General features: G+C 39.8%; 1 protein-coding gene and 1 long non-coding RNA gene across 6 annotated transcripts in view; both read right to left on the reverse strand.

Moving 5' to 3' along the window:
* Positions 1 to 19,280, reverse strand: part of grm5 (glutamate metabotropic receptor 5) — a 1,174,932-nt gene that overhangs the window by 1,004,739 nt on the left and 150,913 nt on the right. The window lies entirely within an intron of this gene.
* LOC134297977 (uncharacterized) overlaps positions 1 to 19,280 on the reverse strand; it is a 56,881-nt gene that overhangs the window by 25,109 nt on the left and 12,492 nt on the right. The window contains exon 1 of the long non-coding RNA XR_010004931.1: positions 1 to 19,280. This exon is cut by the window's right edge and continues 12,492 nt beyond it. This is a non-coding gene — a long non-coding RNA (uncharacterized LOC134297977).

Raw genomic sequence — 19,280 nt, forward strand, 5'->3', positions numbered from 1 at the left:
CTCACTGAGCTCTTCACAGAGGAATGTATGAAAAATTTATTTCCAATGAGCTTGTTTCAGTCATCTCCAACTATCTGTGGAGTGGATGCAATTTACACAATCCAACCCCATTATCTATGGATTTGATATCCATAGTTATACTCATTCAATCCCCCTGGAATTGTTTGTTGGCCTCACTAGGTTCTCCAGCATGATACTATGGTATTTTTCTGCCCCAAAAGTAATCAATTTATAGGACTTGCTATTATCTATGGGTTCAGATATCCTCAAGGAGTCTTGGAACATGTTCCCCAAAGATAAGGGGGGGGGGGGGTCATAGGTTGTTCTAGAACTCTTAAATTAATAGAAAACCAAAGATGATGGGAACTAACAAAAGCTATCCACCTTTGTCTTATAATAATCTTTTCCCCCTGGCTGATGTAAAAAGGTGATTAAGATGGGATGCACCAGTAAAAATGATGGTTGGGGACAGAGAGAGAGGAAATGGAGGATCAATTTCCCATATGAAGAAGGCCAGAAACAAGGGATGTTGGCTGCAATTTTTTAAAATGAATATTCTGTCTGATTTCCAGACAGTCCTATGTCCAATGAAGTCAAGGCAAATCAACTCACTTTATTTCAACTTACAGAAGATGGACACAACTAGACCTCTTGGTAGCTTCATCTGCCCGGAGGAGGATTGATCAGAAAAGACAGACCACAAGCAAGAAAGAGAGATCCCCAACGACAGAACCTGTTCAACATTCCTTGATGTGAGATCCCTGGAGGGTGTGGAATGTTGTTCCTGGTCTCCTTGTCCACCTGAGAGGAGATAATGCCTTGCCCTTTAACAATCCACTCTTTTATGACCCACAGAGTTGAGAGGGAATGATGGCTACTACACCAGTGAGGTTAATTTACTCTAATTTTCAGTCTAAACTTTAAAGACAAGGTGCTGACTTTTATCCCAAATAAGATCCGAATCTTGGACAGCTCCTTTAAAGTTTGGATCAAAATATAAAGTGGATTCACCAACCTATCAAGATGGCTGTCATTAGGCAGCACTGTATGGAATTGGAAGAGGGAGCGTTTCATCACATTCCTCCTGCCTTTTCTCCACAACCCTTTATGGAAGTGTTTTATTGCTCTTTTTTTAGCCTTGTTGCACCCCACCTTGAGCCAAGGAGAGGCGAGGAATAATAATAATGATGATTATGATGATGATGATGATGATGATGATGATGATGATGATGATGATGATAATATATTGCTGAGAAGTCCTGATCCTATGATGCATTTTCCCCTACCATGGGACACAAAGGATAACCCCTCTGAAGTTTGGGTTAAATCTTCCAACTAACATGGACACCACTGGTAACTTCATCATACAACAGTCTAAGCACTTGTTGCACCCCTAGGCTATGTAGGCACCTCAAAACCACACTGGACCCCCAGAATATAAGCAAGCAAGCTGTTTATTGAAGGTTATATATAAGCAATAGCAAAATCTAACTTCAGAGTCAATAAAATGGGTTTAAATCTACACGAGCAAAGTACTTGAAAATCTTGAAGCAAGAGTCTATAAAAGTCACTCAAAGAACATAGTCCAAACTGGATATCAAAATAAGTCCCAAGAAAGGTATCAAGAATAGTCCAAACAAGATTAATTCCAAAGCATGAGTCAAACAAAAAACACAGCTAACAAGACTAAAATGCAGGATCAAACTCAGGAACACAGGAACACGGAGCAAAGATCTTTCTCTCTTGGACTGTGTCAGAGAAAGCAAACCTTTTTAAGGGAAATTCAAGGCCTCAAACCATGAGGATAGTGCTTATTAGTTCATTACAAAAGCAGCCATCTACTCGTTTGCACAGACTCCCTCTCTGTCTGGTGTTGAGTTATTGCTCCTCTCCTGTCAAGCTCATTAGCCCTTCCCCTGTTATTATTTTCAGCATCCGAACTGAAATGTCCATCTGGCATCAGAAGGTCTGGCCTTGACTGCTTAGAGGAATGCAGTTCCTACTGTTTTGGGTTGTGGCGCAGGCTGATAAAGCAGGCAGTTGCAACAAATCACTCTGACCAAGAGGTCATGAGTTCGAGGCCAGCTCGGAGCTGCGTTTGTCTCTGTCTTTGTTCTATGTTAAGGCATTGAATGTTTGCCTTATATGTGTGATGTGATCTGCCCTGAGTCCCCTTCGGGGTGAGAAGGGCAGAATATAAATACTGTAAATAAATAAATAAATAAACTGTCTAGTTGCAACCATTCTATCTCCAGTCCCAGAATCCACTGGGACAGACTCTGGTTGCATCTCAGGTCCAAATCCAGAATCCTCCGACAAGGCAGGTGCAGGGACAAACTCTGGCTGTATCTCTGGCAAGGTAGATGCAGGGGTAATCACAGGCTGAACGGACCTTACCTCAGGGTCATCTGACAGCTCAAATGGAGGCTGGGCCACAACAGCACTGCCATTTTGGGAATCCCAATGACTTTTGCAATGAGTTTGCTTCTAAGTAAATATGCTTTCGATTGAGCTAGAAGCATCATTTTTTGTTACTCGTTTATAAAGACATTTCCCTTTCTCAGTTTTTAATGGGTTGCATCACTTAACAAATGAATGTAACAAGACAGGAAGAAGTCTATGTTTTGCCAATGGTAATCTGTGTACTTTGTGAGGCTGCTATTAAAATAGCTCTGTCTCTTAAATTCCACAATTTCGTGTTCCACCTTGCATATTTGTAGGATATGCTGATGATACAAAAATGCAGCACACTCTCTTTAATTCTCCTGCATGTGCTACTCCAGAGACTTCCTAAGAATCTGAGAAATGGGAAGTGTAAAACAATAGCAGATATACAAATCTAAGAAATAAATCAGCTCCCTTTAAAAATACTTTTAGATAGATTTTAAAAGCTGCAATTCAATGCATTTTTCCTTGAAGTACAGCCTATTGAACTGAACATGGGTTGCATGGTAAAGCAGCCACTTTATGTAAGCAGAATACTCCAGGGGAAAGTTGTCTATAATCCATGGCAAGGCATGCGAAATAAATTGAGCAAAGTGATTTGATGATCCAATTTCCACCTCCCATTCTATAAATCCCCTAAAGCTCTCCCTTGTCTGAAGTATCCACCGGTCGCAACCTTGGACATAAACTCGTAAGCCTTGTTGATTGATTTTCTCATCTGATGCAAGTTCACTTCCCAGAAAGTTTGGATGCTCTCATGGGAAGCTTTCCAGTAAATGAGGTTGTGTGCCAAGTTCCAGGGAAGGGTCCTCCAGGGAGAATGTGATCATAACCCATTAAAACTTTCAATGGAGCAATGTAATACAAGAAAGAGGATTACTGAAAGTAAGGAGAGAAGAGACAAACAGGGAAGAAAAGTGCCTGAAGGCAATGTGAATATTAACTGGGAGATGTTACTATTGAAGTTTATATCCTGTGCTGTATCAGCAGACCTCAGAATGGGATACTGGAGCAAGAGTTGGAAGGGAAGGCAAGGGCTCTCTAGTTCAACCCCCGCAACTCCAGACCATCTGAAAGAGCATACAGTGTCTCCTTATATAAGTCAGTGAAAGCATTCAGATCACAAGGAAGGGCTTTCTTTTGGTCCCACCACCTTTGCCAGAATTATTGGTGAGAACTTGGAAGACAGCTTTAGTTGTAGATCAGTCACCAGAGGCTGGTGGTTTAACTGATGATTTATTAGAGAGGATTGTGAGCTTTCCTGTGGCACAAAATGATGAGCCCTCAAGTCTGGGAAATGATGGTTCTTTCTGTGAGAAAACTGGTTCGGAAAGTGCAGGACCTCAAGGGCATTCAGAGGAGTCAGAAGTAGCAACAGCAGATAAGGAATGGAGTGAAGAGTTGAGTGATAAGGGGGTTTCTGCTCTACTAATCAGAGCAGAAAATAGATTATGTCATTCAGAGAGATTATGTGGCAAAGTTCTGAAATAAATTCATGGGAAATGGAATGCTTTCATGGGTGTAAGCAACAAGTTGTTTACCTTAAGGTCAATTCAGGCAACATTGTGTTAGAGGGAGAAGCTAAGCCTGAGCTCTCTTATTCCTGGTTAATGTCAAGCTTTGATTTTGGATTTAATATATCCTGGAAGTTTTTTATGTTCCTATTCATGTACTTCTGTTCAAGTCTTATTAGTTATATCTTCCTGATTGTGGACTTATGCTGGATCTGTGATTTCTGGCTGTTCCTGGACTTTGTTGCCTTTGGAATTTTATGAGACATTTGGATTATTGTTTGGTTCTCTTGTTTGAATCTTTCTTCCTTTCTTATTCCTGAGTTGTATATGTTTTTAATATGTTTTTTTTTTAAATAAACGGTTTACTTATATTCCTGGACTCTTGTGTGGTGTAGTGGCCATAGGTGTTTCGAGGCCTGGAGTGTAACAGTCTTCTCCATGTCTGATCCCAGGCTGTTGAACTCGTTTCCATGCAAGATCTGATTGGCCCCTTCTCTGATCTTTTTCCACCAGCAGGTGAAGAGGTGATACTTTTGGTTGAGTTTACAGAGAAATTGGTGTTTTCTCCACCCATTGAGTGCAAACTGCTTTTGTACCTTGAACTCATCTGGCAGCATTTGAAGGAAGCGGAAGACAAAGAGGAAAAAAAAGGAGAAGGAGGATGAGAAAAATTTTTCAGAAAAAATGGAAATCAAAGATACAGAATGGGGGACGCCTGGCTTGACAGCAGTGTGTGCGAAAAAGACCTTGGAGTCCTCGTGGACAACAAGTTAAACATGAGCCAACAATGTGATGCGGCTGCTAAAAAAGCCAATGGGATTCTGTCCTGCATCAATAGGGGAATAGCGTCTAGATCCAGGGAAGTTATGCTCCCCCTCTATTCTGCCTTGGTCAGACCACACCCGGAATACTGTGTCCAGTTTTGGGCACCACAGTTGAAGGGAGATGTTGACAAGCTGGAAAGCGTCCAGAGGAGGGCGACTAAAATGATTAAGGGTCTGGAGAACAAGCCCTATGAGGAGCGGCTTAAAGAGCTGGGCATGTTTAGCCTGCAGAAGAGAAGGCTGAGAGGAGACATGATAGCCATGTACAAATACGTGAAGGGAAGTCAAAGGGAGGAGGGAGCAAGCTTGTTTTCTGCTGCCCTGCAGACTAGGACACGGAACAATGGCTTCAAACTACAGGAAAGGAGATTCCACTTGAACATCAGGAAGAACTTCCTCACTGTGAGAGCTGTTCGACAGTGGAACTCTCTCCCCGGGGCCGTGGTGGAGGCTCCTTCTTTGGAGGCTTTTAAGCAGAGGCTGGATGGCCATCTGTCAGGGGTGCTTTGAATGCGATTTCCTGCTTCTTAGCAGGGGGTTGGACTGGATGGCCCATGTGGTCTCTTCCAACTCTACTATTCTATGATTCTATGATTCTATGAGAAGCTGGGACATAATAAAAATTCTGAAAAAGTGGGGGAAGCAGAGGATTAACTGAGACTTTTCCTTCTAAATTGGGACAGTGATATGAAAATACTGGAATAATGAGGGCAGCTGTGCTGATGTGCAGCTGGCTACGAATTAACACAGCTAAAGCTCATTCATATGGATTCCCCTGATGTTAAGTCCAGTCATGTCTGACTGGGGGTTAGTGCTCATCTCCATTTCTAAGCCAAAGAGCCGGCGTTGTCTGTAGACACCTCCAAGGTCATGTGGCTGGCATGACTGCATGGAGCGCCATTACCTTCCCGCCAGAGCGGTACCTATTGATCTACTCACATTGGCATGTTTTCGAACTGCTAGGTTGGCAGAAGCTGGAGCTAACAGCGGCTGCTCATGCCGCTCCCAGGATTTGAACCTGGGACCTTTCGGTCTGCAAGTTCAGCAGCTCAGTACTTTAACACACTTCGCCGCCGGGGCTCCTTCTGCACTGTTTAGCCAATATCTATTCTTCTTCTAGATTCTCTCTGTATGATTTTGAATTGCCTTGATTCCTCCTTTGTGATTTCTTGGTCAAAAATATAATCTCTTGGACACATGCCACCTGGAAACAGAATACTTTTGTCAATAAAGTGTCAATTGGGCATCTGTTTAAATCCTCCACTCAATAGATCTATCCCATAGTTAAAATTAACTTGTGATTTTTTCAAATGAATATATGAGCAAATCAGAAATGAAAGCAACAGGGAGACAATATTATGTTTTCACACCGTTTTGTTTTCCACATTTTTCTCCATAATGACACATTTGCTCTTTTTCATGTGCCATGGCATCTTCTTCCATTTTGATCAGATACTAGAGTTGTTAATCTTTGAATCACCATACAGGTTGAGTAGTCCCTTTTCAGGAACTCAAAAATATTCCAAAATCCAAGGCAGTTGAGATTGTTCACAGCTTCCATATCAACAAACAAAATTATTGAATCTATTATGAATAAAATTATCTTCTGATTATGTGCATAAGATGGATATGAAACATAAATGAATTTTATGTTTAGATTTGGACCCCATCTCCAAGATATCTCCTCCTGCACTTATCTCAAAATCTGAAATAAAAGCACTTAAACCAATTCTGATACAATCCAATTTTAGAAAAAAGTCAAGTGACTTGCAAAGCAGGGAGAGATGATTTAGTCATTTTACAGAAATAAAAGAAAACAAAAATGTAAAAAGGGGGAAATCTCTGATGTGGCAACAATTAATTATGAATAATATTAATGCTAAAGTAGAACGGTACTTTGGTAATCATTAAATCAGTTGTGCAAGTAGCATTAAACAGATGTTATTGCATATAATTACAAATATTACAGTGGTACGCAGTTTTGTTTTGTTTTGTTTTAATTATTTCACGTTATGTTTTAGTAGAAGGAAAGAGAAAAGAGTTGGGGCTGGGACCCAAAACACTAAAGCTTGTTTTTCCATCTTGTCTCTGTAGATCTGGTCAACTGTTAATGGTTTACCCCACATTTTAATAATTGGTCCCAGTCCAGTAGGGATGCTGAACGCTCAGTCAAGGGATAATGTATATATACATTATTATTTATTGAGCTTGCTTCATTTACATACACCTGCCTTGACAGCTCTAACCCAATATAAATAATACTTTGTGAGTGTAGGGAAAATTAAAGGACAAATTATGAATCTGCTAGGAAAACATCACACACAATGCATTCAGTGTGTATTTTGGGAAGTAAAAGAAATTTGACAGGCTCACCTTTCCCTGTGAAAATAACCTTTATGCACCCAAGCATCACAATAAAGCAGAACACATTTTGCCATTGTAATATATGTGCTTGCGATGCATTTTGGCAAAGAAAAGGAAATTTATAAAACCAGGCATTTATTTCAAAAAAAAAAAGTACAAGGTTAAAATGCACATAGCAAAAAAAAAAAGTGCATCAGGGAAATGAATAAATAAATACATTAGGGAAAATGCATTTCAAATATGGGTATATGTTCATTAATATACAAAAAAGGCTTGCAGTTCTGTGTGGTGCAGCGAGGAGATAAGGGGTGCATCTACACTGTAGAATTAATGCAGTCTGACACCACTTTTAATTGCCATTGTTTAGTGCAATGGAACCCAGGTAGTTGCACTTTTACCAGATCTTTACGCTGCTTTGTCAAAGAGTGCTGGTTCCACACCAAACTACAAATCCCAGGATTTCATAGTATCGATCCAAGGTAGTTGACATAGTTCAAACTGCATTATATAACTGTAGAATAACTACAGTATAGGAAATGCACCGAAGGATACCAGTTGTCTGAGTAATACAACTAAAACAAAGAAAATAAAAATTTCAATGAAAATAAAAGGGAGTTCCGGTGTCTTTCCAAAAAGCGTATTTCGAAGATTTCATAGGTTTCAGCCATGACAAAACAGAATCATCTTGCAGTACTCATGTTGTGTGAAAGGCACCTTTGTTTTCAAAAAAGTAAGGTATTATCAGAATAGCTGGTTCAGCATGAGCTTTCAATGGACTGTTATCTCTAGGGAACTTGATCTTGAAATTGGACCTGGACTGGACATCTCCTTCATATGAACACCTTCCAATAGAGAAGTAGAAATGGTCCAGCCATGTTGAGGGCTTTGGAATTATTGTCCAAAAAAGAACAATACTTCCATATTCTCCATGGCTTATATTTCCCAACACATCTGCCATAACATGGATGGTTCTCCCCAACTCCTAATTGTGTCTCAAATCCAACTGTAGAATAGGGAATTCCATGGACATTTGAGAGAAAATACTATTGATTAGACATATATCTTCTGAGAATTTTACTTTTTCCATGAACATCCAAAATCGTTCAAAATACATAATCTTAAAAGGCATAAAGACGACAAGTTTACATCCGATTGAAAAAAAGAACTGCAAATTTAAAGTAATGGTACAGTCACCTGTCATGAAAGATGAAGGCAGAACCTTCATTTTATATTTTTATTTATTTAATTACAACCATAGACCTAATGTTGCACATTAAAATTGATTTTGGGTGCAGTTTCCCTGCTAAATGTTAACTATAGAAAGGGCATTTTTTAAGAAATGCAAGCAGTTCAGTACACATCATTAATCATATTTGTCTGGGGAGAGGTCATTCTTATGGATCGTTTTGTTTTCTTGAATTAACTCCAGATATTTATTTCTAAAGGGCCAGTCAGGGCTGGTTTCTCAGCCTTTTGGAAATTACAATAAATCTTCATCATATAGACCAAGTCAATATGTTTTTGCATGATTGATATCAAGTGTTGTGCTCAAAAAAATAATAATAAATACAGTAGTGATAACACTTCTTGGTTTGAAAATGACTTGCAAATTTTAGTTCGGGGGTCTAAAACTCTCAGAATCCTAGAAATCCATCTGATGAAGGAGATTCTGGGAATACCAGTGCCAAAAGCCAACATGGCTGACTTGTGGCTTTTGTCACACAGAAAACAATATTCTTATATCTCAAGCTAAATTAACATTCATTTGTAACTATGAAGACACATTATTGAAGAAAAAGAAGCCTGTTCAGTAGAGTAGGGACTGAATCTTGTTTCATCTGTTATGGTGTTTTTTTGTTTTTGTTTTTTGTGATTTTGTATCATTCCGTCCATTCAGATGGCACAAATGGCTACAACCCCCTGAGAACACAAGAAGCAGTGGAATTTAAGAAAAATGGGAATGGTAGCCGTTTGGCCAGCTGATTTTCAACACTTGGCTGTAGGCCCTGCCAGCCAGGGCCTACAGCCAAGCGTTGGGTGCTTGATGCTCGTAGGTCCAGCTCGCAGGGCTTACAAGCATTGAGCATTCGCCGCTTGACTGTAGGCCCTGTGAGCCGGGCCTGCAAGCCATCGAGAGCTCGATGCTTGTAGGCCCAGCCTGCAGGGCCTACAATTGAGCACTCGACTGTAGGCCCTGCAAGCCAGGTCTATGAGCCATCAAGCACTCAATGGCTCATAGGCCTGGCTCGCAGGGCCTACAGCCGAGCACCAGGCCTGCTTGGCTGTAGGCCCTGGCTGGCAGGCCCTGGCACTTTGACGTCCAAGGCTCAAAAAATCTTTTTTTTTCAGACCTAGGATGGAAAAGCCCATTCATATAAACATCTGTTTCCGTAAACAACAGATAGAAATGAAAATGGGGCCATTCGAATGGTATAAATAGAAACGGTAGTGATTCCATACAAATGCCCAAGACTACTATTCAGTGGAATTTTTCTGCAAAGATTCTCCAATGTTGTCATATTTTCCAATGTGTCACAAATCAAGTCATACATGGCTGAGTATATGGCTCCAAGGAATAAGGTCTGCAAAGCTTACTGAGGCATTGGTTTTAGTAGATACTTGAAACATGTATAGCCCCATCATTAATTTAAAAAGCATATATTGACATTGTAGAGCAGACTAAAATCTTCTCATCTCTTCTATACACAAAGATCCACACACTCTCATCTTCCTCTTCTCCCCTTTTCTCACAAACACACTCCTTGTTTCTCTCTCCATCTCACATGTTCACCATCTCTGTCTACATTACACTACATTACATTTCAAGGTTCCTCCTATAAGCAGCAACCTCTATGCAGTTTATCTACATCGGCTTGGAGCCTTTTACCTTTTTCCACAATCCCATGCCTGTTTACAACCACCTCCCCCCTTGACCACTGGAGAATCTAGGGAGGCCCATAAACACCTTTGGGGTGGTGGAGCAGGTATTTCTTTTTAGGTCTATCAAATCTGTGAGTGAGGGAGTCATACTGTCATAACTTTGTGTGCTTCATAAAACAATAGTAAGCAAAGCAACCAAACCGGAAAATTGTGATCAATGTTGCTTATTGCTGCATGGCTCATATATCAAAGGACTGGGTTTTTCAGTTGATGAAAGGGGGAGTTCATACGTAGCACAGCCATGTTTAATGAACCAGCAGTCTACCTACCTACCTAGTATATCTATCCACACCATGTAGATTAAGCTCTTCAGTAGAATTACATTATGCAAACCTAGACCAAGTATCTGTCCCTAGATATTTTGCATAATATACTGAAAATGGAGTCCATCAGAAAATATATAAAGTCAAGAAAAAAAGCCATTGAAATGGCATGACATACAGCTTTCATCATTTGCCAGAACAGAGCCAGCCAGAATCACCCGGCTCCCTTGGGTGAACTGACAATGCCATGATGGCTGTGTGCCACAGAGAGCATTCAGAGCAATATGGATCTGCTGCAAATGAGCAGCATATTGAAGGATGCCTGGGAATAGAAGATTTAGGGGACTGAGCCAAGTTAGCTCTGCAGCCTGAAAGAGGGAGCAAAGATAACACCAGAGCAAGAATATCAGTGCTATTTCAGAAGATGAATTTACCCAGCTCATGATGTTTGTGTGAGATATGAAATCTGTTCCATTTTCCTCCTTTCTCAGGTGCTTCTTTGGGTCATATTTCACTATTGATGGCTATACCTCTCATTCTCTGCTGGCAGTCTCTCAAGTGTTAGTCCTTGAAATGGAACTCAAATGCTCTGGGAACTGCATTGTCCTTTTTTAAAAGGAAAAATTATAGTTGGGAACATGGCATAAGCTATACAAGAATATCCAGCATTCAACTCCTGGCATCCCCAATAAAAGGAGAAGAATGATGAGAAAGATCTTCTGACTTAACCCTGGAGAAACTCTGCCAGTCAGACTATACATTACTGGGCTCATGGACAAATAGTCTGGTTTAGTATAATGCATAATCTATATTCCTTGTTTCTTGAACTGATAATAAAACATCTTTAGAATCTGTTACAGTCTTAATATATGGGAGGAAAGCTTATTTACAATTTCATTTATTTGTAGGACTGGTTGATCTTGAAGGAACTGGGGTGGCGACAGCCAACAGGAAGCTCTAGCATGGGTTGGTCCATGAGATCACGAAGAGTTGGAAGCAACTGAACAAATAAACAACAACAAAATTGTATAGAATTTAAAATATAACATGTTTATCAGCCCTTAACAGACTAAAGAAGACTTGGAAATAAGTCTGTTGCCAGCTCCTTGTCAAATCTCATACTTATTTTATGTTCTTTTATATTTTATCACTTTCTATATAGCTGTCTAGTTTTAGATCTCTTAATATGGGATTGTTACTATTTTATGTACAATGCATTATATAGAATGGCGAGGCTCATGGGATTTCCCCCCTTAACAATATATATGTAGGCTGCTTTCTCTCACTATTTAGCTTATGGAGTGGTGAATATTTTTGTTTCCATTGTAATTATTTTTGAGGGGGTTGGGGAAAATACTTCTGGATGTTTTGGAAGACTTTCTTGCAGTGAGAACATAATTGCTAAAATTACTTGTTATTTCCTTTGTGAAGAAAACTATCAGCAAATGACATCTCTACCTCATGATAAAGAAATATCTAAACATCCTTAAGGCACTAGATCTGTCTGATCATGGAAACTAAACAGAGAGTCAGTCCTTCTTAATACTTGGGCAGGTGACCACCAATGACTATCAAGTGCTGTCAGCTATATTTCAGATTAAGGTAGTAGCAAACTATCTCAGAGTTTTCCTTGCCTTAAAAAAACCCTAAGAAATTCATGGCATCATCATAAATCGACAGGTGACTTGAAGACATATGCACACATTTATAAGGAAGAGCAGATGGAGTGTTCAAGTTGCTCATTGACAGCATATCTATATAATCATAGAATCATAGAGTTGGAAGAGACAACAAGGAGCATCCTGTCCGATCCCACACAATGCAGGAATACACAATTTTAGCACTCCTGACTGATGTTCACTGAGCTTCTGTTTTGTGTAGGACAGTCAGCTACCATTTTTCCACTAAGGGGAGAGATGTGTTGCATTTCTTTTGAGGTTAGGAGGACTATTATTTCCAGATCATCACTACATTTAAACTGTGATATGGACATCTATGCACATTTCTGTCCTATAATCCTTTTGTTTTGGAGATGAATTTGTGTTGGTCATTTTTGGCACTGTGTAACTAGATATTCTAGCTCAAAAATCAGCATGGAGAAATGGTTTTTAATGAAGATGCAGGCAGCAAAGAACCAACCCCATTTGGAAAGGTGGTCAATGGGGATGGATTCAAACGGGCAAAGAAAAAGGATTGAACATTGTTGTAACTATTGTCTTTGCTAAAAAAAATTAAACTTAGGAATTGGAATTGTACTCTATCATACAAAATGCACAGGCTCCACCTGATCTTCATATGTAATGAGCCCCTAAATGGATTCTGGGTAGAATTCCCAGTTAGAAATGGGTCTTTCTTGGGTCTATAATGGCCACCATGTGGCATAATTGCCTTTTACTTTCAAGTGGGCATGGGATGTATTTTACCTAAAAATATTATATATATATATATATATATATATATATATATATATATATATATATATAAAAAATGTGGTTTAGGGAGGAACAATGGTTCCCAAGGTGCCCTGGAGGGTTACTCTGCACTACTCTGTTCTACTACCATAAGCTCATGAGCAATTTGTAACATTTAGTCATTTCAGAAATCAGCAGGTTAGATATCTGCCTTTTGGCCTTTGTATGAAGAAATGAGTTTGGTGGGGGGGGGGGGGGGAGAGCACAGGCTTGTACAACACAATGGGCTATTTCCCTTAATGCTGGCCAAGCCTTGGCTGGGCTTTGCGCCATCCGTGAATACATTTGATACTTGCAGATGGCCTCTTGGCAGCAGGCAGCCCTTTCCGTTTGTCAGCTTGGTAATGTGGCCGGAGACTCTGTGCTTGTTTGATTCATTGAGATTATTACTGAAGCTGCCAAGTGAGCGGGAGATTAGATGGGCAGCTTGTTTCACATCAGACGGGTCCTGGTACGCCTCCCCCCCCCCCCCCATCTTCCCCCATGAACTGTCGTCTGCTTCTTAGAACTGTGAAATCTCTTCCTCAGTTTGTTGCCTGGCAAGGAGATGCAAAATATCTATTCATTATGATTTCAATTCCTAAAACAGAGGATGGTCTCAACATGGCTTGTGCAACCCATAGTAAGTACAGTCAGCACTCTAGGCACAGGTTTCCTATGGAAGTGAAAAACCACAGATTTTACAATACCGATTTCTAACTTGTGAGAACACTTCTTTAGGAATTACTAGGTCCTCCAGCATGATTCTACAGTCAACTTATGTTGGACACTGACCATAGAATTGCACTGAAGGACATTTAAATCAAATCCATGAATTGTCAAGCCTGCAATAGTCACACCCACAAATGTGGAGGTCACTATACACAGACACACAGAATTAGAGCAGACTGAAAGGGCCATGGTTGGCTGAATTTGGTAAATTTATACTGGAGTATTTTCCAGACTTTAAAATAACCGCAAGTTCAGAATGGGGAGAAAACGTTCCCCCCTTCTACCTGCCCGGCAGCTTCTACTAAAATATTCCAATGAGACAAATGTACTGTAATATTGTTTCAGGCTGCCATTTTGGCAATTTTTCCCTTTTTGGAGAACTTTGTGGGTTGAAGGGAGTGTGGTAATGGGGACTGTAGTTCAGTTTCTGCATTAAAATTCATGTATCCCCTCATTTTTTATGGGTGTCAAGGGTTAGATGTTGGGCTCTGAGGTCTTTAGGACCCACACTTTGAGGTACAAGGGCAGCATGTAGTTGACTTTGCCCACCCTACTTTGAAGGAACTGTTCATTTTTCTGAATCTTTCAAATAGGTTTAGCACCTTGGATAGCTCCTTTAAATATCTGGGATGTACCTCAGAATGGAATCATTACATTCCTGACTTGGAATGTTTTTTTTAAAAAAACCAATACTTGTACAAAAATTTACAGCTAAAGCATCCTTGATAATTTCATCCATCCAACCACGTCCTATTTCTCCAAGGAGGGAGAGTATCCTACTCTCCAAGGCAGACACATACACACATGCAAAAACATTCTGTCTGTCTGTCTCTCTCACACACATATACATACACACTTTACACACACAAAAGTATTTTTCTGCACAGAGTAAGCTCCTCAAACACTTTGGGATATTTGAATATTGGGAAAAAACTGTAAGGAAATATTTTATCCTTCAGTAACAAGAGAAATACAGAAAGTATTAATCCTCACCTATGGAGTTTACATCCCAAAAAGAGGTCAGGAACTCTGTGAGATAATCAGTTTTCAGGAGAAAATAGTACAAACAAAGAGGAGGCAGGACCGAGGACTTAAGGACAACCATGAGTAAATGTACACAGCAGAGGCCATGAAGACCTTGTTGTATAGACAAGTTTGACCAGGAACATGAGCTCTTTCATATGCTTTCCAGCCTGCTTGAGTAGAATCAGTTGAAAATCCTCAAATGCTCCCATTTCCAGTTCAATGGGGCAGCTGTCTGCATAATCCAGCAACTTCTACTAGTCATACAGTTGTTGAGCTGGGAAGTAAATGAAGATTGCATGTCAAATTCATCCACTCAGAGGATCGATAGTACCTTAAGTCACCATGATGGAATTTGAGTAATCAACCAAGTCAATGGATCACTTCTGGTATTATATTGTAGCCTGTTAAGTGCTTGGTATCCTCACTGTGTTCATAATCCCAGGCAATTAGCAGCACCAAAAGATTTATTAGTTCCCCATTGGTACCATGATGATACAAAGCTGGCACAACTAGGGCCCAAAGTGGTACAGAAATCGAGCAGCATAACAGCTTTGGGAAAGATTAACTTCTAGGAAAGGCACAGGCAGAACCTCAGGTTGAAAGAAGCTTGGGTTTGTTGAACTGGGACTTCAGGCGATAATTTGGACTACATTGTGTAAGGTCTCTATTGGCTCTCATATTTCAGCCAAACTGATAGTGCAATGTGTGTATAAGTGTATGACATATACAACACCTGTGCACAAGGTGGCAGTGAGAATAGATGGGCTCATTGTATAAATCTGCGAAAGGACAGCTTTAAGGAGTGGAGCTTTCCCTGTAACAGGACTTATCTAATGGAATTCTCCTACCAACAAGGGTTCACCAAATCCCATTGCTCTATTGTAGGAGTAGAATTTTGCGTACTTCACCTGTTGTCAATTTGTAGTTCCTAGCACTGCTTATCACTGACTATGCTGGCTAGGGCTGCTGAGACTTACAGTTCAACAATATATAGAGAGCTACACTATTCCCATACTTGGTCTCTTGTTTTAGGCACCTGGAAACAACCTTAATACATTTGTTGAGTGACTTCTTCTATTTAAGTTTGAAGCTAGCACAATTCGTGTATTATGCCCTAGCCTTCAAGATGTTTCGACTTCAACTCCCAGAAGCTCAACCAACTTAGGCAATGCTCAGGGATTATGGAAGGTGAAGTATAAAACATCTGGAAAGCCAACTGTTGAGAACTTTATGGAAACTGGTCCTATGAAATAGTTTATATATTTAACCGTCTCATCACATGTGAGTATTTATAATCCCCTTTAAATGCTGTGACTGCCTCTTGCAGAATTCTGGGGTTTGTAATTTAGGGAGGTGTCTTTAAACTGGGCCTCCCTAAACTACAAACCCCAGAATTCTGCAGGAGGCAGTCACAGCATTTAAAGTGGAATATAGTGGATGTAAATGCTCGAGTGTGATGAGGCCCTTGGACAAAGCTAGGAGCAGTAATTGGGGGTGGGGGAGAATTGTAGATTGTGCAATTATGTATAGTTTTTGTTCCCTTTTTTCTGGTCTCACATACACATACATGGCAGCTTTCAGGATTATTCAAAATCCTTTCTGGATTAGTCACCTTTGATCCTTTCCAACCAGAGCTCACATGCTGATTTTAAACTGCTACCCAGCCTATCAGTTTTAGCTAATTGGTGACATCATTGAGGGCAAGTGGGGACAATTCACAGCGTGGGACAGGATAACACACACATTGGAAAACTTTGTCATGTGAAGTGACATAATAAAAGGCCCACGTGGTTTAGTTATTATTTGAAGAGGTAACACAGTAAAAAATGAACAATTTCTGCTACAACTAATCATTTTCTTTACCTTTTCCTTGAGCCTCTAGACCAGTGATAGCAACCCTTTAAGAGACGGAGTACCCATACCAAGGGTGCCACCACTGTTCTAGACTCTTAGACTATTGGTAATCTCAGAAATTTCCACTCATATCAATTTCAAAGTGAAGTATGCAGAACTAAACATATTCTTTACAATGAAAGGCCAACATGGGCAATCTTGGACGAGGCTCTTATCTTCAGGAAGAACATGCAGCATCTATTAAATCTTTGCATTTTGGCTCTAGTTCTGATTTTCACATTTCAAGGCCAGCAGTGCATTAGGAACAAACCTCCCTGATGCAGTCAATCTTTTAGAAAAGCTCAACTGAAAGATGATTGCCAGGTTGGATGAGGGAGAGGACATAGTTCCCACTCTGTAGTCCTTGGAGCAGGACAAGGTAGTCCAAAGCTCCATCAAGCAGGATGAATCTATCTCTATCATCTTCCAGACCCAAAATTTCATCCATAGCAATCTCCTTGCAATGTGTCTACTGTCTTCCTAATGGAATGAAAGGTAACGGGGAAATACAGCTGTACTTAGTATTGTTCTTATCATCTTCTATGGCTGCAGGTTTGAGCTTAGAAAATGAAAGGTACCTTTGTCTGGCTTTATGGTCCCTCTTCATGCTTAATCTGTTAAGAGTTAAAGTTAAAGGAGCTCTGTCCTGCAACCAATCTGACAACACTACACTGAAATAAATCAAAGGCCTCACTGTTCAACCTATTAGAAAAGCTAATTAAAATAAAATGGAAAAGAAAAGATAATAACCAGTCTTGAAATACCGTGGGCCCTTGCCATTCTCTGGGACTTGGATCCAGGTCTCCCATAGATATTAAAACCTATGGGTTCTAGAGTGGTGCAGCAAAATGGCCTCTCTTACATAAAATGGCAAAATCGTGTTTTTTCTTTCAACCAAAAAAATTGGTTTTTTAAATATATTCAGTCCCTAGATGTAGAATCTAAGGATACAGAGGGCCACCTGTACAGCAGGATGCTTCTTCTTGGTCCAAGTTAAACTCCAATAGAGTGTTTTTATTCAATAATGATTCTCACACCATATGAAGGCCTGTTCAATGGGTGACCCTTTCCAAGAGATAAAATGAGCTACCAGAAATCTGATATGGACTGTTATGTATTTTGTTTTCTCTGAAAACATACATTGTTTGCCAGGAGAAAAAAAATACTGAACTCCTAGGATGGATTAGACACATACAATGGGCTATTTTGATCAGAGAGTACTCTAATAACCAATGGTTGCTCTTCTGGAGAAAAGTAACTAGTGATGTATTTTATGGTTCTGCCTTGTCTCCAATATTGTTTATCATTTTTATAAATGACTTAGACAATGCCTGCTTATTAAATTTACAGGGAAACACCAAATTAGGGGGCAGCTCATAACTCAGAGGATAGGATCTGAATTCAGAATGATTTGACAGACTAGAGAGTAATGAAGACTAACAAAATGAATTTCATCAGGAATATATTTCAGATGCAACAGCTAGGTAAGAAAAATGAAATGCATAAATATAGATGATACCTGGTTTGAAAAGCAGCATATTAGAAAAGGATTTAGGTCTCAACAGACTACAGACTCAACATGAGTCAACAATATGATGAAGCAGTAAAAATAATGTAATTCTGGGTTGCATCAGCAGGAGCAAAATGTTTCAGTCAAGGAAATATTGACCATTCTCTATTCTGCTTTGGTCAGACCCCACTTGGAAGTCCTAGAAGGATTTTTTTTTTTTACATTTTTGCAAAGGGTAGTGGACTTTTCTTCTTTGAGGGTCTCTAAATATAATTTGGGTAAGCAGCGTTCAGGAGTACTTTAGTTGTGCCTTGCTGCTTGGCAAGAGATTGGTCTAGATGGCCCTTGTGGTCCCTTCCAGTTCTAAGCTTCCATGATGTTCTTCACACATTCTACAGGCTTGTCCAAATGAATATCATTTTATGACTCTCATGTGGTCAGCCAGTTATACATTGCCCCTTTGTAAAAAAAAAAAAAGTATCATCAAAAAACTACTGACGGATGCATGCATTCCGCAAATGCTAATTAACGTACACAGATACACATTTAGGAATCATTTCTCCTATTTAAATAGAACTGCAATTCCTTTTACCTCATCCTGCTGTCGATTTGTGCTGACAAAATTAGATTAAATTGCTTCCCTCTGATTGAAACTCATCCTTTTCTTTTAAGCATTTTCCTTGCCATTTACCATAATACATTTCCAATTAAACAGCATTGCTCCCCCATTTCCCCCTTAATATCTTTTTGCATTCCCAGAGAACTGTCTGACATTTTAGCTGTTTGTCATTGTGCTTGAGAAGAACTACAGAACTTTTGGTTGTTTGAATTTCTTAAGGTAGGAGAACATAGCGTAGGAGTAGGATTTTTTTACAGAGGCAGGGAAATATTGTACAATACTCACCAATCTGGGGAAAAATACTGTTCCTTCCATCCTATCTCTCTCACATAAGAGCTGAAAATCTAACAGGAACCATGAAAAGATGAGCAACACAAAGAAAAATACCTAGCTACAGCTAGAGATCAAGAGAAAGCAGCAGCACTGGATGGCTTTTGGACAATTTGGGAAAGTGTATCCAATTTTTGTTTTAATACTGTAGTTCTCCAAAGCACTAAACTCTATTTCGAAATGGATTGAACACCATGGGTAGCTCTTTTAAAGCTAGCAAAAACCTGAAGTGTACTCACTTCAGCTTCCCATATCAGTACCACTAGGAGTAAACTGTGTACTTTCCTGATGCAACTGAAAACATTTTATTTACTGCCCTCCTTGGGTACTGCTATATTCATTTTCTCCAATATTTTATTGGGGAGAGAAG

This window comes from Anolis carolinensis, chromosome 3 (assembly GCF_035594765.1).
Source record: "Anolis carolinensis isolate JA03-04 chromosome 3, rAnoCar3.1.pri, whole genome shotgun sequence".
Lineage (NCBI taxonomy): Eukaryota > Metazoa > Chordata > Lepidosauria > Squamata > Dactyloidae > Anolis > Anolis carolinensis.